General features: G+C 45.6%; 1 long non-coding RNA gene across 1 annotated transcript; it reads right to left on the bottom strand.

The window, feature by feature from the left end:
* Nucleotides 1-1,709: 1,709 nt before the first annotated feature.
* Nucleotides 1,710-25,787, bottom strand: LOC148775332 (uncharacterized). Its single transcript, XR_016039107.1, has 5 exons — nucleotides 25,535-25,787; nucleotides 5,052-5,092; nucleotides 2,736-2,964; nucleotides 2,420-2,621; nucleotides 1,710-2,277 (listed from the first exon to the last, which is right to left on the bottom strand). It is a non-coding gene; the product is annotated as an uncharacterized LOC148775332 (long non-coding RNA).
* Between the last annotated feature and the right edge of the window lie 35 nt (nucleotides 25,788-25,822).

Below are 25,822 nucleotides of genomic sequence, written 5' to 3'. Positions count from 1 at the left end.
AATACAGCAGCTAAGAGCCATCTCCATGCCTCCATTTCCTTCCTTGAAGGATTCTTAGGATGATAAATTGAATAATACAGGCAAAAGGCTAACGCAGAGCCTGGGACACAAAAAAGGTAGTTGCCGTTTCTTAACTGAAATAAGAAGCCCTCTCCCCATATGTGACCTCAGGGAATCAGATCCCTTAGAAAAGTGGACAACTGAGTCTAATATCCATTCTCCTTCTGAGAGTCCAGGAGAACAGTTCAGTCAGTTCAGTTCAGTCGCGCAGTCGTGTCCGACTTTCCGCCACCCCATGAATCACAGCACGCCAGGCCTCCCTGTCCATCACCAACTCCCGGAGTTCACTCAAACTCATGTCCACAGAGTCAGTGATGCCATCCAACCATCTCATTCTCTGTCGTCCCCGTCTCCTCCAGCCCCCAACCTTTCCCAGCATCAGAGTCTTTTCCAGTGAGTCAACTCTTCGCATGAGATGGCCAAAGTATTGCAGTTTCAGCTTTAGCATCAGTCCTTCCAATGAACACCCAGGACTGATCTCCTTTAGAATGGACTGGTTGGATCTCCTTGCAGTCCAAGAGACTCTCAAGAGTCTTCTCCAGCACCACAGTTCAAAAGCATCAATTCTTCGGCGATCAGCCTTCTTCACAGTCCAACTCTCACATCCATACATGACCACGGGAAAAACCGTAGTCTTGACCAGACGGATCTTTGTTGGCAAAGTAATGTCTCTGCTTTTTAATATGCTATCCAGGTTGGTCATAACTTTCTTTCCAAGGAGTAAGCGTCTTTTAATTTCATGGCTGCAATCAGCATCTGCAGTGATTTTGGAGCCCAAAAAAATAAAGGCTGACACTGTTTCCACGGTTTTTCCATCTATTTCCCATGAAGTGATGGGACCAGATGCCATGATCTTTGTTTTCTGAATGTTGAGCTTCAAGCCAACCTTTTCACTCTCCTCTTTCACTTTCATCAAGAGGCTTTTGAGTTCCTCTTCACTTTCTGCCATAAAGGTAGTATCATCTGCGTATCTGAGGTTATTGATATTTCTCCCAGCAACCCTGAGTCCAGCTTGTGCTTCTTCCAGCCCAGCATTCCTCATGATGTACTCTGCATAGAAGTTAAATAAGCAAGATGACAATATACAGCCTTGACGTACTCCTTTTCCTATTTGGAACCAGTTTGTTGTTCCATGTACAGTTCTGACTGTTGCTTCCTGACCTGCATACAGGTTTCTCAAGAGGCAGGTCAGGTGGTCTGGGATTCCCATCTCTTTCAGAATGTTCCACAGTTTATTGTGATCCACACAAAGGCTTTGGCATAGTCAATGAAGCAGAAATAGATGTTTTTCTGGAACTCTTGCTTTCTCCATGATCCAGCAGATGTTGGCAATTTGATCTCTGGTGCCTCTGCCTTTTCCTGCCCTCAAATTTGACTGAACTTAGAAGTAAGGAATAAAAGCCTACATATTGAGGTGTCTGTGTTCCAAGTTTTTGTGTAGCTTGGAGTGGCTATGAAAAGGCAAATGATGCTATAGTGGGTTTGCTTCCTATACCTGGTAGGGCACACTCTGTGGATGGGGAAAAGGGAGGTAGCCACTGCTAAGCAGAGCAGCGAGAAGGACCACCATTTCCATGGACCCTACTGGTTAAGGTTTGTAGTTGCAAACAACAGACACCACTCCAGTCAGTTTAATTTTGAATATGCATTTATTGAAATATAAGCCACAGTGTTTGAAGCTACAGAAAAGAAAATTGTAACATCATTGTGCAGTCAAGGAGCTTCTTTATCCCAAACCTTTCACTCGTGACTGATGCTGAGAACTGGAGGCTGGAAATTCCACCCTGACCACCCACAAGAAGAGTAGTGCTGGTGGGGAGGGGGATGACAGTGAGGATGCTGTGAGGATGAGGGTGAAAACAAAAATCCTGTCATCAAACGGCAGGCTCTGTAGTTACTGTGGGCATGAGGAATGTGCTCCATCCAGCATGCCTTCCTTCCTCAAAGAATTATGAACTGTTTCCTTGGCGCCAGGAACTGCACTAAGCGCTCAGGATAAAGGGAACGCTGGCTCTCATGGTGCTGAGAGACAGCTGGATGAGACAGAATTAAGACATGTAGACCCATGGAGGAAAGGAAATAGACAGGTTCTGCTGAGGAGGGTAGGGGAGAGAAGAACTGAGAGGAGACTGAACTGTTTCAGAAGCAGCCACAGCCCAGCCCTGCAGGGATCCTCCTCGGACTTCAGAGTTTCAGGGACCACTCTTTGCATGTCCTCTGCAAAAATAAAGGAACTTGTCGAGTTCCAGCTCCAGATGTGGACACCGGTCATCTTGACAGATCAAGATTTTCCAAAAAATGTGGAACCATAGTCCCCATGACCCGAATGGCCAACAAGAAGGAAATGAGTTTTTCAAACCTTGGGTGGGGGTGGGGGTTCCAGGAGTACTGCTGACCTGCCCTGGAGGGTGGCTGAATCAGTATTGCCATCTGAGAAAGGCGAGCATATGATCAGGCTCAGATGATCATAAAGAGGCATCTAGGGTTGACCTTCTGCCAAGCTGACCCCTGAAGGACATGCTCAGGGTGACAGGTTTCCCAGGACACTGCAGCCTCTTCCCCTGGGAGGCAACAAGGAGGAAAGACACTGTGCAGGTGTGAATGGTGTGTGGTCTCCTGAGCTCCACCTCTTTTCCCAGCCCTCCCCTCCCGCCCTGACCTGCCCCCTGTCTTACCACCAGGACCCTGTCGTGTGAGCACAGGTCTTCATGCATCCTTCTTCTATGAGGGAGTTGTTGACCTTTGAGCTCTCTGTACATCCTCCACGTACTGAGCGCTAAAGATATCCATCCCCATCGTTGTATTTTAACTGCTCCGTATCACCCTTGATGAAGCACCTGGTCTTTCAGCCCCTGCAAGGACCTGTGAGTTTTTTCTCCAGACAGAAAGCAGGTCTAGAAGTTGCTGAAATGGGAAGGGCAATGGGTCAGGTATGAGGATGGTCATCACAGCTCAGTCTACGAGGTCAACAAGGGAACCACCAGGTTTGTTTGTTTGTTTTGCAATAGAGTATTTAAGGTTGTGGAGAATGGTCAAATTGAAAAGCCCATTTGTAAACCTCCTTTCTGGGACATCATGATGAATGTTGCTAGGTGTGACATGCTACAGTAATCATGTACAAATGTGTGTCTCCTCATGAAGTAGCCTCAGAAACTTCTACAGGACTTCCCTGGTGGTCCAGTGGTTAAGAACCCACCCTCCAATGAAGAGTCCCAGGTTCAATCCCTTGTCAGGGAACTACGGTCCCACATGCTGGTGGGCATCTAAGTCAGCAGGCCATGACTAAGACCCAACACACCCAAATAAATACACAAATGAACCAGAAAACCACAACTCTATAAGAACAGAAAGAGATCACGTGCAAAAAAATGTGTGTCCTATATGTCAAATCGCTGGGTCTGAATACCTGGGTTTTATAGTATTATTAATATGTGTCAAATTACTGGGTCTGGATATGTGGGTTTTATAATACTATTAATAGTCTCTGTGCTTATGTGTATAGTAAAAACTTTCCACCATTAATAAAAAATATGAAGGAATTATGCTGTAATGGAAAAAGTCATGAAGAAAACATACTAGTGTGTTCACTTTGATGACATTAAGAGCACTGTATAAATTGAATACTGATACTGTTGATATTGTGATTATAAGAAGAAACATATGTGTTTGGTTTTTCATCCTTTTCCTGACACTGAGTTCCTAAAAATCTCGTTATCTCTTATGTGATGAGAACAATAAAAGTGACTTCTGATATGTGACATCAGTGATTTTGGAAAGACCCTCGTAACCCCCAGCATGGATTCTGAATGCACAGGAAGGACTGTCTGGCAGGAGGGAGGGCTGGAACTTTCATTTCCACTCTCCCCCATGGCCTTCTCTTCTCCATCCCCTCTTCTTCTACGACCTCAGGGAGGGTAATAGAGCTATCAGTTGAACAATCACCAATAGTTAATGATTTAATGCATCATGACTAGGTAATGAAGCCTCCTCAATACAGCAAGACATTCATGTTACACAGGAAACCTGGGATCCACCCAGGGAACAACATGGATCACGCTCCATCAAGGCTCACGTGCACCACTGCAGCAGCCTGCTCCTGGGCTCCGTGTCTGCCCTTCATCCCCTAGAGGGCACTCTCTGCACTGCAGCCTCAGGGATCCTGTTACTATTCAGTCTTACTGCATTGCTCCCATGACCAATCCCTCAGTGACTCCTCCTTTCACTGAGAGTCAAATTCTGATCTTAATAAGTCCCACAAGTCTCCTCATGACCCGCCCCCTTGGACTCTTGGCTTCATAGCCTTCCACTCCCCTCCCCTCCACCCATCCAGCTCCATTCACCCTGGTCCTGGCTACTGTTCCAACACACACCAGGCACATTACTTCTGCAGCCTCTGCTCAAAGCCTGTCACAGAAGATTTCCCTGACCCTGGAGAGAAAAAGCACAGCATCCTTTCTCCACGTCCCTCTCTACCTTCAGGAAACTTATGACCTACCATAGGATTTCTCCCCTCTGCTATTGTTTGTCTCCTCCTAGAAGGCAAGTTATTTTGCATATATTTTTCACAGCTGTTTCCCCACCCCAAGAACAATGCTTTGTAGGGACTTAATTCCCATTTTCATTTTCTCAACAAGTACACAGTCTTTAATAGAATGAATATGATTGAATTCTTTTTAGTAAAATATCTACTTGATGATAGGACATATTTACATAATCATCTCTAATATTCAATCTACTGAGATGATAATAAAATAACGTGATCCATGTGATCACTATATTATTATTAACCCCAAAACCTCTCTGAATCCAAATATTTATAGATTTTTATGGAGGTTTTTGATAACTAGCCATCCTGACTGAATTATCAGCATGGCTGATTGATCTCAATCTCAGAGCCCTCCCTCCACTATCCCAAGAGGTACTGGCAAGAAAGTGGTGAAAGTTCAAGCATCTAAGTGAGTGTTTGAGGTTTTGGGGAGACCAGTCCGTACCTGAAAGCTTCCTGGTTTCCTTTCCTGAGTGCTCTCATGACCTATGAAAGAAGATAAATTCCAAGAAGTTTAGGAGGCCTGGGCCATGAACCAAGATAAAGATCAAATATAGATAATAAAAGAATAGTCAAGAGGGGACCTGGAAACTATACGAATCAGCCTTGGTCCACGAGCCAACCACACAAGGGCTGTGTTTCTTTCTTACCCTGCAGTTACTCTGCTCTTTTGGTCCCAGGTCTTTCTGGTTTATTTTAATAATGGAGGGATATCAATATATGACACCTAAATATTTTTTCTTGCCCAAGGAAGGTACATAGATACTTCTTTTTAATGAACACATCTTACTAGAAAATGGAAAAAATTGGCCATGAAATGTGATTAAACTCTTTATATTAATGACAGGTTGGGCTTCCCTGGTGTCTCAGAGGTTAAAGTGTCTGCCTCCAATGCGGGAGACCCGGGTTCGATCCCTGGGTCGGGAAGATCCCCTGGAGAAGAAAACAGTAACCCACTCCAGTATTCTTGCCTGGAGAATCCCATGGACGGAGAAGCCTGGTAGGCTACAGTCCACGGGGTCGCATAGAGTTGGACACGACTGAGCAACGGAACGGAACGCAATCTTTTCAAAGAACCCATGGAACATGTAACTCCATGTTCATGAGAGGGTAACAGGCAGGAAGGCCAGGGTTCTCCAAACGGAGGAAATAGCCTGCAAGTGCCAGACATTTTTATCTCTCTTAAGTGCAGGAGGAAACAAACTAGTGATATTTTTTTCTTCTCTATACAAATTTAAAGGGAAGTTTCTCTTAAAATACTGTTGCCATAATGACACCTGGTTTCACCTGAAGTTAACTATTCTCAAATCTTGAGTTAACCAAGGCATTTTTCTTATGGAAATGTTGGTCTTCAGCTATGTTAATGTACTACGAATTTACCCCAGACTCTATCTTCAAGTCGGTTCCTCCAAATGGTTCAGAACCTACTTGACAAACCAGTATGTTATACTCAGATATTGTTCCCCTAATCTATGTAAAATGAAATTATTTGTGTGGTAATCTGCCCTTCTACAAGATTCAAGTTAATCATTTTATGGCCCAGAATGAATCTTCCTCTGGTGTCAAGATTTTCCCAAAATGCATCTTATGGGTGAGGGGCCTGGTGCCATTCTGAGCTTTAAGACATTCCTTTCTTTCATTAACAGACTGCTAGTGACTATATAACACCCAGCTGAAGACTAGCAGGGGGGCACTCTTTCTGCCCCCTTCTGATACCTATGTCAGAAGCTTTCTCTATCTCCTTTATACTTTATTAAAACTTTGTTACACAAAAGCTCTGAGCAATCAAGCCTCGTCTCTGGCCGCGGATTGAATCTTCTCCTCCAGAGGCCAAGATCCCAGTGTCTGTGTCATTCCACAACAACCTTTCATTCAGATGAGGAAACTGCAGATGATTTGCCCCAGGACACAAGCACGTGGGTAGTGGGGTCAGGACTAGGTACTGTCTAGTCACAACCCATTTGACACACTATCTGATTCTGCCAGAAATTCTGAAAATACAGTTTACCTGTAGAGCTTCTGGATCCAGTGTTCTACTATCCAGTGTCCTTAAGCCTCATCCAACCCCTCATATCACAGGTGAGAATGAGTCTGAGTTTACCCTGATGCCAAATATCTGATGTCTCTACCAACAGTAACCAATTCTCAAACAGCCACAGTGAATTTACTTCTGGTAATGTATCGGTGGGCTTAGTGCAGATTCTGTAGGTTGAGGGCTCAAGACTGTCCTCAGTTCAGATGCAAGCCATGTGATCTCGAATAACTCATACTTACGACCAAATGGCCAAAAATCAGAGGTTCCATGACTTCACCTCCATGTTCAATAACTCTATAGAACCAGCGACTGAACTCAGGAAACACCTTGCTTACTGTGTCCATGTTATTATAAAAGATAAAACTTTTGGACAGTGAAAAAGAGGAGACAGGTAGGGCAAAGGCGGAGTGGAGGTATGCGGAGCTTCCATACCCCAGTGAGCCCAGCACCCTCACATCACCTCCTTGTGTTCATCACCCTGAAAGCTCTCTAAACACCAATGTTCATGGATTTTTATTTAGGTTTCAATACAAAGGCATACTGATTGAATCAGTTGTCATTGGTGATTGAGCTCAATCTCCATTCCCTCCCCTCTTCCCAGAGTTGCTGGCATGGATGGTACTGAAAATTTTAACCTTTAAGTGCCTGTTTGTCTTATTCTGGAGACACAGGCAGTTCTGATGATATCTTGGATGGACTTTCATGACATATGAAAGACAGTGAATTCCCAGAGGTTCAGGAGGCCTGGGTCATGAATACAGCCAAGGATGAAATATGGATGTTTTTATTACACTACAGTGAGGATCACCACCCTTATGGCAGAAAGTGAAGAGGAACTAAAAAGCCTCTTGGTGAAAGTGAAAGAGGAGAGTGAAAAGGTTGGCTTGAAGCTCAACATTCAGAAAACAAAGATCATGGCATCTGGTCCCATCACTTCATGGGAAATAGATGGGGAAACAGTGGAAACAGTGTCAGACTTTATTTTTTTGGGCTCCAAAATCACTGCGGATGCTGATTGCAGCCATGAAATTAAAAGATGCTTACTCCTTGGAAGGAAAGTTATGACCAACTAGATAGTATATTAAAAAGCAGAGACATTACTTTGCCAACCAAGGTCCATCTAGTCAAGGCTATGGTTTTTCCTGTGGTCATGTATGGATGTGAGAGTTGGACTGTGAAGAAAGCTGATCACTGAAGAATTAATGCTTTTGAACTGTGGTGCTGGAGAAGACTCTTGAGAGTCACTTGGACTGCAAGGAGATCCAACCAGTCCATTCTAAAGGAGATCGATCCTGGGTGTTCATTGGAAGGACTGATGATAAAGCTGAAACTCCAATACTTTGGCCACCTCATGCGAAGAGTCGACTCACTGGAAAAGACTCTGATGCTGGGAGGGATTGGGGGCAGGAGGAGAAGGGACGACAGAGAATGAGATGGCTGGATGGCATCACCGACTCTGTGGACATGAGTTTGAGTGAACTCCGTGAGTTGGTGATGGACAGGTAGGCCTGGTGATTCATGGGGTCGCAAAGAGTCGGACACGACTGAGCGACTGAACTGAACTGAATTGAATTAAGGATCAGAGACACTGACCAGGAAAAGAGGCTCAAGGATGTAGTCCCTGACTCAGTACTTTAGGCGGGATATATTTATGTTTTTAATTCTAATTTTCTTTTTTTTTTCCATGTTGAGAGTGGTGAAATGTTCCTGGAGTTAAAACTAGCCAATTTCCGGGGAGAAATCCAGAGGGGGCTGGCAGCACCCACCCTACCCCTGCTCCCAGCCCCTTCTGTGGACTCCCTTCATTTCCCTGCAGTCTGTACAGGAGAGGTAAGGCTGGACCGGCCTGGGTCCTGGGTACGGTATATACACCCCGGGGTGCTGTCCACCAGGATAAGCAGGAGGAAGAGAAGAGCTGCAGAGAGGCAGAGCCGGTTCATCTTCGTGGCCTTGCAGGAGGGCTCCTGAGGATGCTGGGGACGGACTGAGCTTTTAATATCCTGGCTGAGGGGTGGGATCAGGCCATGAGGAGGGAACTGGGCAAGGGGAGGAGCTGGGTCAGTCCTGTTTATTGTGTTATCTCCCTACCTAACCATGCCTCCTGCTTCTCTCTGCAGGGGCCAAATGTTGAAAAACAGCAATTCTCAGACCTGACAATGCCCGTGGGTCTCATATAAACACAGATAGTGATCTGACAGGTGGAATTTGTCCATCTGAACACCTAGAGCTGTGCCTGGTGTATGATGGATGGTCAGTGAGTGGATGAGAGCCAATCAACAGACAGGTAAGTGATCAGCAGTGTGTTAGCACACATCCACCTTTTCAGCCATGTGCAGGTGTCATCTCTCCTGGACCGCAATGCCCTGACCCTCCCTCACCCACCTGAGATGACAGGTGTGACACAGGACAGCTTCCTGCAACCACTGTCACAGCTCCTCCACTGGATGGACATGTGCTATTTACCAGGCACTGGTCCAGGTAGGAACTTAGCTGGGAAAGGTGACACTGTCCTGGGCTATAGCCCTGTTTATGCTTTAAAAAGGGGTAAAGAGGAGGTGGCAGAGGGGAAGCAGGGAGCTGAACACAGGTGGTGTCCACAGCCTGACCACCTGCCATCCCTCACCTGGTTTCACCAACAGGAGAGCTATCTGCCTGAGTGGACTTCAGGGGACCTTGGAAGATCAGCTGCAACCTCCTCCTTCCTCCTGCTCTCCCTCAGTGGCAATAGGGCCATAGGACCTCAGCTTGGGTACCAGCTCTGCATTTTCCTAACTTTGCTCCTGAGGATTTAAATATCCCAGAGTCCTGTGTCCTTAGGTATCAGATGAGATCCATGCTGCCCACATCATGTGGTTGACGTGGAAGCAATGGCAGCAACAGGCATGTATTCCTTCTCCCTGAGAAGTCAAAGTCCTTTGCAGTGTTAATAATAACAATAACAAGGAGTAATTATAGCAGACAAAACCTAGCTTTTCTATGTGTTACGTGTTATCCTAAGTACTTGACATACATTAACTCAAATAGTCTACAAAAATCCTAAAAGAGAGGATGAGAAGCTATTGATACTTTCTCATGTTACAGAGGAGGAACCTGAGGTAAAAACAAAATAATTTCCTAAAGTCCTAGAGTGGTCAGAGAGTTTCTGAACCCAGGATTCTGGCTTTAGAGTCTGTGCACGTGCACTCTGCTGCATTGTTAGCTGTAAACTATAGTGCACACGTGAGGGGGTGACACACCCACAGTCCCTTCACTCCTGTATATTCACTCCCAGTTACAACCATGTAGCACAAGTCTCTTTACTCATCCACACACAGACAAGCATTTCCCAATCTCTCTCTCTTTCTCTCACACACACACACACACACTCACACACACCCCGTGCTCCACTTCAGGCCCAAGGAGAAGGGTGCTGGGCTCAGTGTCCAGAAGCCCCAGGAGCAAATCCAGCCAAACGTCAAGCAGGCTCAGAGCTGGGTGATGAGCTGAGAGGATACGGGGGGCTGCCTTCCTGCACAGACACCCTTTCCCTGGAGAAGGGCAGGTGCTCTCAACACCGAGCTGCCCCAGGACAGAAGGGCTTCATGAGCCTGTGACCCACCAAACAAGCCACTGTGAGAGGAGGGTCTACTCTCTCCTGAGACACTCCACATGCATGATTTCATTTAGCCTCATGTCCATCCTACAGCATCTGAGATTCTCATCCCACTGTGTCAAGGAGAAAGCCAAGCCTCAGAGAAGTGAAGCCAGTTGCTCAGGACACACGAACAACAGAGGGTACAACAAGGATTCTAGTTCAGGAGGCCTTCTGACCCTGCCCTTCTTCCCCTCATCTATCCACCTGAGACCAGGGAGCAGCAGAGACTCCCCTAACAACAGAGACCTCTCTTTTCTCACCCCTCCCCTCTCATCTGTCTTTCTCTCCCAATCTCCTCCTTTCCCGGTCCTCCTCGCTCTGATCCAGGTTAGAAGCCCTCAGACCAGAAGCCCCCTGCTGGGTTCAGCCTCCTTCTCCTCCCCCCTCCAGCTAATTACAGCCCTTCTGCGGTAGAGAAATAAGAAGGCGGAACATCACAGGCATTGTATTCTGGATAAAGATCCAAGACTGTGAGACTCCAGATATTATCTCTGCTTCTATTCCTTGGTTCTTCCCTCTGAAATTTAAGAATTTTAGATTCCATGCTATCTAACTGGATAGATAGACTGAAATGGATAGACTGCACCCGGGGTAGACACACGATGTTTAGATTTCTGTGACGTAATGCCCTCTGAGAGGGACATTCATATCCATGTCATGCTTGGCCTCTTTCTTACTATGTGATATAACAATTTTTGGACCTACAGAGTCTTCCTCCTTAAAAGTGCTGTCATGAATACTGTTATTTAAGGATTATTTTAAGCATTAAAAGGAAGTGCTTGCTGGGGGTGCTCAGTCACTCAGTCATGTCCAACTCATTTCGAGCCCATCGACTACAGCTTGCCAGGCTCCTCTGTCCGTGGGATTCTCAAGGCAAGCACATCGGAGTGAGTAGCCATTCCCTTCTCCAGGTGATCTTCTCAGGGATCGAAACCAGATCTCCTACATTTTGGGCAGATTCTTTATTGTCTGAGCCACCAGGGCAACCCATTAAGAGGAAGAATGTAAACCAAGAAGCATTTCCAGCTAGAATATCAGTATTGTTAGCCCACACAGCACATTTCACGGTTTTTAAAAGTTTGCCAGGGTTTAACAGTGGGAGTTTTATAGAAAATAAATTTCTAGCATTGTTAGAAAAAATAAACAATCTGGCAACACAGTCCTGCAATTTATTAAGAACAGTGGATCTCAACCTTGAGTGAGCATCAGAATCCTTTAGACATTTGTTCCAAAACAGATTTGAGAGTTCCAGTTTCTGAAGTTTGATTTGGTAGGTCATGGGTGGGACCTAAGTGTCTGCATCCACCAAGTTTCTGGGGCTGAGAGTGCTTCCCGAAGGACCATGCTTTGAAAGCTGTGAACTAGTGTTCTTGCCTGGAGAATCCCAGGGACGGGGGAGCCTGGTGGGCTGCCATCTATGGGGTCGCACAGAGTCGGACACGACTGAAGCGATTTAGCAGCAGCAGCAGCAGGAACATAAGGAGAGCTGTTCTCTTTTCAGGAAGGGAGTGTTCTCTCCAGTTTCCATAATCCCCACTGTTCCTTATGGTCCCTCCTGCCTCCACCCCCACTCCAAATACTTCTATCCACATAACTCACTTGGCCTGGAGGGCATTTAACATTGTGACCTGAGAGGTGGATTCACAACTAGTGTTCTAGAAAAAGTAGCTTGTTATTATTTAACCATCTTAGGAGTTAAGCTTCATTAGTCTTATATTAGACATAAAGAAACTAAACTACAGCTAAAGAAAGTGATGGAATTCCAGTTGAGCTATTTCAAATCCTGAAAGATGATGCTGTGAAAGTGCTGCACTCAATATGCCAGCAAATTTGGAAAACTCAGCAGTGGCCACAGGACTGGAAAAGGTCAGTCTTCATTCCAATTCCAAAGAAAGGCAATGCCAAAGAATGCTCAAACTACTGCACAATTGCACTCATCTCACACGCTAGTAAAGTCATGCTCAAAATTCTCCAAGCCAGGCTTCAGCAATATGTGAACCATGAACTCCCAGATGTTCAAGCAGGAGCAGGTTTTAGAAAAAGCAGAGGAACCAGAGATCAAATTGCCAACATCCGCTGGATCATGGAGAAAGCAACAGAGTTCCAGAAAAACATCTATTTCTGCCTCATTGACTATGCCAAAGCCTTCGACTGTGTGGATCACAATAAACTGTGGAACATTCTGAAAGGGATGGGAATAGCAGACCACCTGACCTGCCTCTTGAGAAACCTGTATGCAGGTCAGGAAGCAACAGTCAGAACTGTACATGGAACAACAGACTGGTTCAAAATAGGAAAAGAAGTATGTCAAGGCTGTATATTGTCACCTTGCTTATTTAACTTATATGCTGAGTACATCATGAGGAACGCTGGGCTGGAGGAAGCAAAGCTGGACTCAAGATTGCTGGGAGAAATATCAATAACCTCAGATATGCAGATGACACTACCCTTATGGCAGAAAGTGAAGAGGAACTCAAAAGCCTCTTGATGAAAGTGAAAGAGGAGAGTGACAAGGTTGGCTTGAAGCTCAACATTCAGAAAACAAAGATCATGGCATCTGGTCCCATCACTTCATGGCAAATAGATGGGGAAACAGTGTCAGCCTTTATTTTTTGGGGCTCCAAAATCACTGCAGATGCTGATTGCAGCCATGAAATTAAAAGACGCTTACTCCTTGGAAGGAAAGTTATGACCAACCTTGATAGTATATTAAAAAGCAGAGACATTACTTTGCCAACCAAGGTCCGTCTAGTCAAGGCTATGGTTTTTCCCATGGTCATGTATGGATGTGAGAGTTGGACTGTGAAGAAAGCTGATCGCCGAAGAATTGATGCTTTTGAACTGTGGTGCTGGGGAAGACTCTTGAGAGTCCCTTGGACTGCAAGGAGATCCAACCAGCCCATTCTAAAGGAGATCAACCCTGGGTGTTCATTGGAAGGACTGATGCTAAAGCTGAAACTCCAATACTCTGGCCACTTCATGCGACAAGTTGACTCACTGGAAAAGAGTCTGATGCTGGGAGGGATTGGGGGTGGGAGGAGACGGGGACGACAGAGAATGAGATGGCTGGATGGCATCACCGACTCGATGGACATGAGTTTGCGTGAACTCTGGGAGTCGGTGATGGACAGGGAGGCCTGGCGTGCTGTGATTCATGGGGTCGCAAAGAGTCGGACACGACTGAGCGACTGAACTGAACTGAACTGATACTGTATTGGTGTTTTTCTTTCTGGCTTACTTCACTCTGTATAACAAGCTCAAGTTTCATCCACCTCATTAGAACTGATTCAAATGTATTCCTTTTAATGGTTGAGTAATATTCCATTGTGTATATGTACCACAGCTTTCCTATCCATTCATCTGCTGATGGATATCTATGTTGCTTCCATGTCTTGGCTATTATAAACAGTGCTGCGATGAACACTGGGGTACATGTGTCTCTTTCCAGTCTGGTTTCCTCAGTGTGTATGCCCAGCAGTGGGATTGCTGGGTCATATGGCAGTTCTATTTCCAGTTTTTTAAGGAATATCCACACTGTTCTCCATAGTGGCTGTACTAGTTTGTATTCCCACCAACAGTGTAAGAGGGCTCCCTTTTCTCCACACCCTCTCCAGCATTTATTTTTTATGGACTTTTGGACAGCAGCCATTCTGACCAGCATGAGATGGTACCTCATTGTGGTTTTGATTTGCATTTCTCTGATAATGAGTGATGTTGAGCATCTTTTCATGTTGTTTGTTAGCCATCTGTATGTCTTCTTTGGAGAAATGTCTGTTTAGTTCTATGGCCCATTTTTTGATTGGGTCATTTATTTTTCTGGAATTGAGCTGTAGGAGTTGCTTGTACACTTTTGAGATCATTTCTAAGTCAGTTGGTTTGTTTGCTATTATTTTCTCCCATTCTGAAGGCTGTCTTTTCACCTTGCTTATAGTTTCCTTAGTTGTGCAAAAGCTTTTAAGTTTTATTTGGTCCCATATGTTTATTTTTGCTTTTATTTCCATTACCCTGGGAGGTGGGTCATAGAGGATCCTGCTGTGATTTATGACAGAGAGGGTTTTGCCTATGTTTTTCTCTAGGAGTGTTATAGTTTCTAGCCTTACATTTAGATCTTTAATCCATTTTGAATTTATTTTTGTGTATGGTGTTAAAAAGTGTTCAAGTTTCATTCTTTTACAAGTGGTTGACCAGTTTTCCCCGGAAAAGGCAATGGCAAGCCACTGCAGTACTCTTGCCTAGAAAATCCCATGGATGGAGGAGCCTGGTAGGCTGCAGTCTGTGGGGTCGCTACGAGTCAGACATGACTGAGCGACTTCACTTTCACTCTTCACTTTCACACATTGGAGAAGGAAATGGCAACCCACTCCAGTGTTCTTGCCTGGAGAATCCCAGGGAAGGGGGAGCCTGGTGGGCTGCCGTCTATGGGGTCGCACAGAGTCAGACATGACTGAAGTGACTTAGCAGTAGCAGCATCAGACCAGTTTTCCCAGCACCACTTGTTAAAGAGATTGTCTTTTCTCCATTGGATATTCTTGCCTCCTTTGTCAAAGATAAGGTGTCCATATGTGCATGGATTTATCTCTGGGCTCTCTATTTTGTTCCATTGATCTATATTTCTGTCTTTATGCCAGTACCATACTGTCTTGATGACTGTAGCTTTGTAGTAGAGCCTGAAGTCAGGCAGGTTGATTCCTCCAATTCCATTCTTCTTTGGCTTTGATGATTCAAAGTCTGTTGTATTTCCATACAAATTGAGAAATTATTTGTTCTAGTTCTATGAAAAATACCATTTGTAGCTTGATAGGGATTGCATTGAATCTATAGATTGCTTTGGGTAGTATACTCATTTTCACTATATTGATTCTTCCAATCCATGAACATGGTATATTTCTCCATCTATTTATGTCCTCTTTGATTTCTTTCATTAGTGTTTTATAGTTTTCTATATATAGGTCTTTTGTTTCTTAGGTAGAAGAAACTGGGGGGTTGTGAGGGGGTGTGTGGTACCCTGAGCTCTATCTCTTTCCCCTGCCCTTCCCCTCCCTCCATGCCCTACCCCCTGTCTTACCCTAGGATCTGATAGCACTACCACAGATCCTCATGCAATCCTCCCCCATTTTAAAGTTTTTGTTCTTAGTGTTGTAGCTGCCATGTACAAAGGTCTCACAGAACCTGGACTTGGCAATGTAGAAGTGGTTGATTATTTTGGCCTTGCTGGGACTCTTGCAGAAGGCCATGCAGAAGTTAGGTTGCAGGGCAGCAGGCATAGAAGGGTCAAATAAGAGGATGGTCATCAAAACTCAGTCTACAAGATGAACAACTTAAATCCCCAGTTTGTTTGCAATAGAGTGTGGTAGGGGTGCAGGGAGGTGAAATGTGGAAAGGTTGTTTGATACTCTACTTCCAGGACATTATTATTAATGTGGTTAGGCATGACAATGATAGGATGATATTGTAATTAATTCCATATTGTTACTGAATATTTGTAGGTGAATTGGCATGATGCCATTGATTAGCATCAAAACACATCTAAAAAGAGGATACATTTAAAGAATATTCTCCATATGCTGATAATGATTGGGGCTGGACAAATGTCTATAGGTTTATAATACTATTTTCTGTACATACCTGTATGGCTGAAAGTTTTCACCATTGAAAAAAAATGAGAAGGTGTCATGCTATAATGGAAAAAGGCATGGAAGAAAACACACCAGTATGTTCACTTTGGTTACATCATGGGCACTGGAATATTGGAATATTGAGGAAATACCGATATTGAGACTTTGATAAGAAGCATTAATTTGGTCTTCATCCCATTCCCACCACAAAGCTCCTAAGTGCTGGTTGCTCAGTCATGTCTGACTCTTTTCAATCCCATGGACAGTAGCCTGCCAGGCTCCTCTGTCCATGGGATTTCCCATGCAAGAACACTGGAGTGGGTTGCCACGTCCTTCTCCAGGGGATCTTCCCAAGCCAGGGATCAAACCAATGGCATTGTCTCCTGCAGTGGCAAGAGGATTCTTTACCACTGTGCTACCTGATTCAGTTCAGTTCAGTTGCTCAGTCGTGTCCGACTCTCCACAACCCCATGAATCACAGCATGCCAGGCCTCCCTGTCCATCACCAACTCCCAGAGTTCACTCAAACTCATGTCCACAGAGTCGGTGATGCCATCCAGCCATCTCATTCTCTGTCGACCCCTTCTCCTCCTGCCCCCAACCTTTCCCAGCATAGGAGTCTTTTCCAGTGAGTTGACTCTTCGCATGAGGTGGCCAAAGTATTGGAGTTTCAGCTTTAGCATCAGTCCTTCCAATGAACACCCAGGATCGATCTCCCTTAGAATGGACTGGTAGGATCTCCTTGCAGTCCAAGGGACACTCAAGAGTCTTCTCCAACACCACAGTTCAAAAGCATCAATTCTTCGGTGATCAGCTTTCTTCACAGTCCAACTCTCACATCCATACATGACCACGGGAAAAACCATAGCCTTGACTAGACAGACCTTTGTTGGCAAAGTAATGTCTCTGCTTTTTAATATATTATCAAGGTTGGCCATAACTTTCCTTCCAAGGAGCAAGCATCTTTTAATTTCATGGCTGCAATCAGCATCCACAGTGATTTTGGAGCCCCAAAAAATAAAGTCTGACACTGTTTCCACGGTTTTTCCATCTATTTCCCATGAAGTGATGGGACCAGATGCCATGATCTTTGTTTTCTGAATGTTGAGCTTCAAGCCAACTTTTTCACTCTCCTCTTTCACTTTCATCAAGAGGCTTTTGAGTTTCTCTTCACTTTCTGCCATAAGAGTAGTGTCATCTGCATATCTGAGATTATTGATATTTCTCCCGGCAATCTTGATTCCAGCTTGTGCTTCTTCCAGCCCAGCGTTCCTCATGATGGACTCTGCATATAAGCCCAAAGAAAGGCAATGCCAAAGAATACTCAAACTACCACACAATTGCACTCATCTCACACACTAGTAAAGTCATGCTCAAAATTCTCCAAGTCAGGCTTCAGCAATATGTGAACCATGAACTCCCAGATGTTCAAGCAGGTTTTAGAAAAGGCAGAGGCACCAGAGATCAAATTGCCAACATCCGCTGGATCATGGAGAAAGCAAGAGAGTTCCAGAAGAGCATCTATTTCTGCTTCATTGACTATGCCAAAGCCTTTGACTGTGTGGATCACAATAAACTGTGGAAAATTCTGAAAGAGATGGGAATACCAGACCACCTGACCTGCCTCTTGAGAAACCTGTATGCAGGTCAGGAAGCAGCAGTCAGAACTGTACATGGAACAACAGACTGGTTCCAAATAGGAAAAGGAGTGCATCAAGGCTGTATATTGTCACCTTGCTCATTTAACTTATATGCAGAGTGCTACCTGATTAGGTGGTCATATTTTTCACTTCCACCTTCCCCCTCTCCCCGTCCCCACACGGGGAGGTTGAATCGATCACAAATGGCTAAATACTTAATGATTCATGAGGTGTGATGAAGCCTCCACAGAAACCTCAGCAGAGCAAGTCATTCATGTTATTCAAGAGAACTGAGGTCAACCCAGGGATCAACATAGATACACACTCCAACATGACTCACGTGGACCATGCAGCAGCCTGCCCAGGGGCCTCTGTCTCTGCCCTTTGCCCCCTCGAGGCCACTCTCCGCACTGCAGCCACATGGACCCTGTTACAACCAGAGTCCTATCCCATTGCTCGCTTGACCAATCCCTCACGACTCTCAGAGTCAAATTCATATTCTTACAAAGTCCTATAATGCTCCTCATGACCTGTCCCCGTGGCCCTTCTGCCTCATCCCCTTCCACTCCCCTCCCTTCACCCACTCAGCTCCAGCCACTCTGGTCCTGGCTACTGCTCAAACACACCAGGCTCATTTTTAGCAGCCTCTGCTCAATATCTTCTTATCACAGAGTGTTTCTCTGACCCTCTACAGCCTCCTATATCCCCATCACTCTCTTTCTTCATGACACTCATCACCACCTGCCATAGGATCTCCCCCTTTTTTTGTCTGTCACCCTCACAGATGTCATATTATTTTATTATATTTTGTTTACAGCTGCCTCCCTATTTCAAGAAATATGGCTTTTGAGGAAAAAAAGCAGAAGGATTTAATGAATATTTGTCAAAGGAATAAATCTCCCTTTTCATATTCATGCCAAGTGTATTGAAGAGACTAGATATAATAAAATTCATGTTATCTGATGATGAAGCCTATCTATATAATTTTGAGTATACTTATAACTTTGTATATCCTGATAGGAAAATAAAATAAGAGCCTGACTGGGCAAGAAGAAGGGCATTAGTGAAGTGAAGTGAAAGTCACTCAGTCATGTCGAACTCTTTGTGACTCCATAAACTATACGGTCCACTGAATTCTCCAGGCCACAATATTGGAGTGGGTAGCCATTCCCTTCTCCAGGGGATCTTCCCAACCTAGGGATCAAACCCAGATCTCCCACACTGCAGGCAGATTCTTTACCAGCTGAGCCACAAGGGAAGCCCAGAAGGGCACTGAGTCTTGACTAATATTTTACCAGCCTGGAAAAAGCAGTCTTGGTCCCAACGAGCAGACTCATGGAAGTAATGCATTTCTGGCTCTGCCTGCAAGTTGCCTCTGGAGGGAAGACACTCAGCTGTCACTCAATTCTCTGATTAATTTCATAACAGAGAAATGATTGTTATTTGACACTTAAGTTTCTTTCGGGGGCAGTGGAAAGGTTTAGTCCTTCAGACTAAAACATTTTGGCAGAATATGGACATCATGGACCATGACTGTGTAAACTCTATATTCATGACTGGCAATCCTTTCAATGGAGAAGGAGATGGCAACCCACTCCTTGCCTGGAAGTGGGTGCTCTTGCCTGGGAATCCCATGGACAGAGGAGCTTGACAGGCTACAGTCCATAGGGTTGCAAAGAGTCAGACACGACTTAGGGACTGAATACAATGCCTTTCAAAAAACTCATGTAATCTGGTCCCACCCCTGTTCAGGTGAGGAAACTGCAGATAATTTGCCCCAGGACACATAGCATGTAAGTGGTAGGATCAGAACAAGACAATAACCTGTCATAGCCCATTGAATAAACTACCTGATTCTGCCAGGCTTTCTGAAAATGTAGAGAACTGGTAAAGGTTTCTGAGTGCACTGTTCCTAATACAGTAGTCCCCTGTCCCCGAATCTCACCTCAGACCCAAATGATAAAGAAGAGTGAGTCTGGGTTTTGTCCCTGACACCAGACATGGGGGGTCTCTACCAACAGCGATTGATTCCCACACACCCTCTGGGCATCCAGGTGTCAATTCCTTCTGACACTAAATCCACAGAGGTGACCCAGACGCCACGGGGTGAGGACTCCTTCCCTGAGGGCGGCCCACACTTCAGGTGTTGATCACAAGTTCCAGAGTCTCTCATAAGCGGGACCAACTCACTATAAATTCATAGATTCCATGACCCACCTTCCATGCTCAGCAACTTTTTAGAACCATTAACAGAACTCAAGAAAGCCTTTTACTCAGGGACAGCCAAATGGAGAAGAATAGGACAAATGGGGAACTGAGGGTGCTGAGGTTCCAAGGCCTCTCAGGACTCTTCCCGCCTCACAGTTCCTTTGTGTGTTTAGCTCCCCTGAAGGTCTCAGAATCCAATGTTTTGGGATTTTAACTGAGGGTCAGAGCTACGCAAGTTGATTGAATCACTGGCCATTAGTGATTGAACTCAATCTCACTACTCTCTCCTCTGCCCATAGGCAATGGAGGTTGATAGTTCTAACCCTTAATCATTTGATGGCTGGTAGGCTGCAGTCCGTGGGGTCGCTAAGGGTCAGACACGACTGAGCGACTTCACTTTCAATTTTCACTTTCACACATTGGAGAAGGAAATGGCAACCCACTCCAGTGTTCTTGCCTGGAGAATCCCAGGGACGGGGGAGCCTGGTGGGCTTCCATCTATGGGGTCACACAGAGTCGGACACAACTGAAGTGATTTAGCAGCAGCAGCAGCAGCAGCTGGAATCCAGCAGCCCACTCCAGTGTTCTTGCCTGGAGAATCCCAGGGAAGGGGGAGCCTGGTGGACTTCCATCTATGGGGTCACACAGAGTTGGACACGACTGAAGTGACTTAGCAGCAGCAGCTGGAATCCAGTCCCATCCGGACACTGTCTAGGATCCCATCCTTGACTCATATCATGACTTACAGAAAAACAGTAAATCCCAAGAGTTTCAGGAGGTCTGAAGCATTAACCAGGACCCAAAAATAAATAAATAAATAAAGGTGGATCCTGTCATTATATGACACTGAGGTTTAGGGACAAGAGAGTGACCAAGAAAAGAGAGTCTCAGGAGTGGGGTCTCTGATCTGTTTCAGTGAGGTGGGATATTTTTGTTTAAAAGCTGAACACGTAATAACATGTCCATTTGTTAGTGTCCCAGAAGAAATCCAGAGAGAGGGTTGGCTGCACTCATGTCAGCCCTGCTCCCCAGCCCCTTCCATGGACTCCCCTCATCACCCCCACCCCCCAGCCTAGAGAGGAAAGGTGAGCATGGACTTACCCTGGGCCTGGTTTCTGGTTTCACCCCCTGGGTTGGCCCCAAGGGCTAGAAGGGCTGCAAAGAGACAGAGCTGGCTCAACTTTGTGGCTTCGCAGGAGGACGTCTAAGAAAAGCTGGGTGTTGACAGAGCTTCTCTAACCTGAGCTGAGGAGTGGGTTCAGGTGACAAGGAGGGGAGTGGGGAAGAGAAGGAGCTGAGGTCAGGCTCGTACAGTGGGTAGTCTCCCCACACAGCCAGAACTCCTGCTGCTGCCTGCTGGGGCCAAATGCCTATCAGCATTTCTGAAACTCGACTTCACCTGTGGGTCTTGTGAAAACAGATTGTGATTCCACAGGTGCAAATTTTGCTCACTTTGTCACTGATGGAGCATCCCAGCACTGAGAGCATTGCGTGGTGTGTGATGGATCGTCAGTGAGCAGAGGAGAGACCAACGGGCAGGTAAGCGCACAGCCGTATGAACTCAGGCCCTCCTTTGTAGCCTCCTGCAGGACTCTTCACACCTGGGCATCAACACCCTTCAACCCCACACCTCAACCCCACCTACTTTGGAAGGTGTGACACAGGTAAGGTTTCTGCAACCATTGTGGCAGCATCTCTACTGAACTCCAGCTCTTTAGCTGGCAGTGGTCCAAGCAGATGGTGAGTGGAAAAGCATGTCCATCTGGGGCACAGACTCTGCTTTTCTGGGGTGAAGACTAAGAGGAGCAGGATCTCTCCCGCTGTCTCCTAAGTATCATCCCCTGCCCCTCACTTTGTTTCACCAGCAGGAGAGCTTGCCTGCCTGAGTGTACCGTGGGGAACTTTGGAAGATCTCCTGTAACATTCCCCAACTCTGGTCTCCCCACCAGTGGCTTTGGGATCAGAGAACTTCATTTTGAGTCCCAGCTCTGCCTTTGCCTAACTTTGTGAACTGGGGCCAGAAATTTCTTTTGTCTTCACATGTTACATGTGATCCTGTGGCTCATATCACAGGGTTGCTGTCAGAGCAATGGAGGCCAAAGACATATATTCCTTCTCTGTAAAGTCAAAGTCTTTTGTAATAATAATAATAATGAGTGCCAGGATGGGCTCCGTGCTACTGTACAGCAGAAACCAACCATAAAATCTAAGGCAATTATCTTCCAATTAAAAAATATAAAGTTACTATTAAAAAAAAAACATGGTAAGACTCCATTAAAAAAAAAAAAGAGTAATTGTGACAGTTAATACTTAACTCCTTTGATCAGAGGGTCAGATGAAGGTAAGGTGGGGTGGGAAAAGGGCTGGATCTGGGTGAGGTCACTCACTGAAGCAAGAGGGCTTTCGGTTACCGCTGAGGAAGAAGGAGACCTATTTGAAAGAGAGACTATGACTCCACTCTGGCACTGGGGGAACTTCCTGACCATGAACTTCTAGAAGATGACACTACAACAATCAGTGTTATTTTTCCCTTTCTTTACCACAGTCGACAGAGCATTTAACGAGCAGTCAGGAGCAGAGGAAACTAAAACTCTGTGTATTTCTAGACAATTTGCTTTAGTCCTTGGTGTTCAAGGAACTTTAGCAGCGTAATCAACATGGCTCTCAAAAATCACAATATTGTAAAGTAATTAGCCTCCATTTAAAATAAATAAATTATTTTTTTTTTAAGTATCCAAACCTGGGGATTGCTTAAAACAGACACTAGCATCCTCTTTCACAAAGAATCTGTGACTCAGAGAGGTGAAGTGACTTGCCCAAGATCACAGAGCAACATAGTGAGTTATGAAGCCAATCTTTTCTCCTTAATACCAAATCATTTTTTATTAACTGTTATAAATTAATAATTATTCACAATAACTAAGCAACAGATTTTTACAGTATTACTATTATCAGATCTGACATTCATTAAAAGGTTACTCTTGTCAATACCTATACAAAGCATTTAACAGAGATAATATCTTTTCAATCCTCACCACAATTTTATGAGATTGATAGATAGAGAAAAACAGCCTCTGAGTTTTAAGACCTGACCGGGCACCCCAGTGGGCCTTATGCTCTCCTGTTCAACATAAACATTTCACAAAACTTCAGCATCAGACAAGGCCTTTCTGTGTCCATGATGCATACTTAGTTGCTTCAGTCATGTCCAATTCTTTGTGACCCCAGACTCCTCTGTCCATGGGGATTCTCCAGGCAAGAATACTGGAGTGAGTGGCCACACCCTCCTCCAGGGAATCTTCGCGATCCAGGGATGGAACCCACATCTCTTGTGTCTCCTGCATTGGCAGGCAGGTTCTTTATCACCAGTGCCAGATGGATTAAGACCAAAATAAGCCATTCGGTAATCATGTTTGAGCACAGACAAAAGGAGCTAAATTACACAAAGCACCAACATGACTGAGCACCTTCCTATCTTGAATGACAGCTACTTCTTATCTTAAATGACAGCTACTTAGACCCAGTGAGCTCTAACCTCTATCTAGTCTTCCTTTCTGAGAGTTAAGATACCCAGTCAGAGAATAGTCCCACTTCCTACCAATATCCAGAGCAAAGTCAGCTTCCCGAAACCCTCCCAAAAATAACCTAACACAAGCCCACGTCTTGTCAGTTCTTTCTAAAATCCTCCTAAAGAGAAGCCATATGGTTTCCCAGGGTATATAATGAGTACAATTCATTCAACTAGCACAGGAGCATTTCGGGTGATCTGTGGTTGGAGATACTGATAGGTATAAGCATTCTCCTCATTTATTACGTAAGGAAAGTGAAACTCAGAGACATTGAGAAGTTTGCCCAAGACTTCAAAGTAGTGAGGATAGAACCAGCTCTGGAAAGGTCCCTTGTTTCTTCTAAAAACAAAACAAAACAAAACTGCTGTTTGAAGTCTCTAGGCCTCGGTTGTCTCATCTGTAATGGGAATTTAGGTTTTGTTGTATAAATGTTGCTCAAGCTCACATCATCCCCAAGGCAGTAACATGAAAACACTGTTAAACTGGCCCCACTTGGGCAAGCTGGGACGTCCTTTAAATGGGTACCCAGTGGAGTCTTAAAAAGTTGTCCCATAATCCCTTGCACCCAGCAGGCCTTATAATGACCTAGAAGAGTGATGCATCCTGGGAAACATTTCCCTGAGCCATGGATCCATGCTCACCATCTACTCCTACCCCTTCCTCTCTTTTATCTTCACTCATTAGTTCATATTCCCACAGTACCTGATTTCCTTGTGTGTACTAAGTAACTCAGTCGTGTCTGACTCTTTTTGAGACCCCATGTTCTGTAGCCTGCCAGGCTCCTCTGTCCATGGAATTCTCCAGGCAAGAACATTGGAGTGGGTTCCCTCACTCTTGCCCAAATGGGGAAAGAAATTCAGAGGGTGAATGGGGACCTCTGATCCTACTGACTAGCCTTCCCTTTTTCCACTAACCTCTCTCCTCCAACTCAGTAAAGGGGCATCCTGTGGGCCCCATGGGGCATCCTGTCAGCCTCTGCATAAATTGTCAGAAGTGGGGAAGAGGGATTCCCCAAACTTTTAGGACTAATATTCTGAAGCTGATAGAGGGGACTCAGCCAGTATTGCACAAAAATCTAAAAGATACTTTTTTTTGCCACACCACATGGCATGTGGGATCTTAGTCCCCCAACCAAGGGCTGAACCCATGACCCTTGCAATGGAAGTGTGGAGTCCTAACCCTGGACTGCCAGGGAAGTCCCCCTAAAAGACCGTTGTGGGAGAGAGGGAACTACCTTGATTGCCATGTCCCAGTCTGTGTTAGGGCTGTTTTAGGATAAAAACAGTAGGATGAATCAATTGGTTTCCTGAAATTAGAGTCAGGACAGAAATGACAAGGTTGGGTCAGAGGGAAGGGAGGGGTTTTTACTGGTTGAATGGGACAATGGATTGTTCTCATAGTGAATGCTGTCACCTGGCACCTGCTGCCCACGTGATAGTGAACTCCCTATAAGAAGAGGTATCAAAACTGAGGCTGCCTGAGAGTTGTCTTCAATGAAATGCTAGCTTTTAATTATTCAGAAGCCTTCCTCAGATCTTCTTCCAGCACCAAGTCCCTCGTTATACCAACATCTCCACACCTACGTCACTCAACTCTGATGGGTCTGTTTCTCAGGGAGGCTAAAGGCAGGTGCTAAAGGCAAGCTAAAGGCAGCCTCACCCCGCTCAGGAGTTGGAAATTGGAGGGGGGAGCAGGAAGTTCTAGCTGTGGGGCCAGGGCTCTTGTGTAAACAAGGTGGTTCCCCCACACCCTGTGATGTTTCCTTCATGTAATTTCTCCAAAGATGCCTGAGGCCTTTGGAAGGTAGATACCTCATCAGGGGAAGCTTCTGGGTCAAGAGGCCTCCAGCCTGGACCAGATGGAGGAGAGCCAGAGGAGAGGAGGACACTGGGAGAGGGAGCTAGAGGCAGACAGACAGATGAGAGATGAGCAAGGAGGAAAGAGGGTTTTCTGCTGCTAGGGTGGGAGGTGGGCTTTCTGCTGCTCCCTGGTCTCAGATGGACAGACTGGGGCAGGAAGAGGGGCAGGGGCAGAGGGCCTCCTGGACTAGAATCCTCGTTGCACCCTCTGTTGTGCGTGTGTCCTGAGTGAGTGACTTCAACTCTCTGAGCCGCTGCTTTCTCCTTGACACAGTGGGATGAGAATCTCAGATGTTGTAGGACTGACATGAAGCTAAATGAAATGGTACATGTGAGCTGTCTCAGGAGAGAGCAGACCCTCCACTCACTGTGGCTTGTTTGGTGAGTCACAGGCTCCCGATGCCCTTCTGTCCTGGGGCAGCTGGGTGTTGAGAGCTCCTGCCCTTCTCCAGGGAAAGGGTGTCTGTGCAGGTGCAGGAAGGCAGCCCCCTGTGTCCTCTCAGCTCATCACCCAGCTCTGAGCCTGCTTGACATTTGGCTGGACTTGCTCCTGGGGCTTCTGGGCACTGAGCCCAGCTCCCTTCTCATTGAGCCTGGAGTGGAGCACAGGGGGTGTGTGTGTGTGTGTGTGTGTGTGTGTGTATGCGCGCGCGCGC

Source organism: Moschus berezovskii, chromosome 15, assembly GCF_049115385.1.
Source record: "Moschus berezovskii isolate FMDL1 chromosome 15, NW_MosBer_1.0, whole genome shotgun sequence".
Lineage (NCBI taxonomy): Eukaryota > Metazoa > Chordata > Mammalia > Artiodactyla > Moschidae > Moschus > Moschus berezovskii.
Note: the sequence above shows the minus strand (reverse complement) of the source record. Positions and strands in the feature narration are given on the sequence as shown.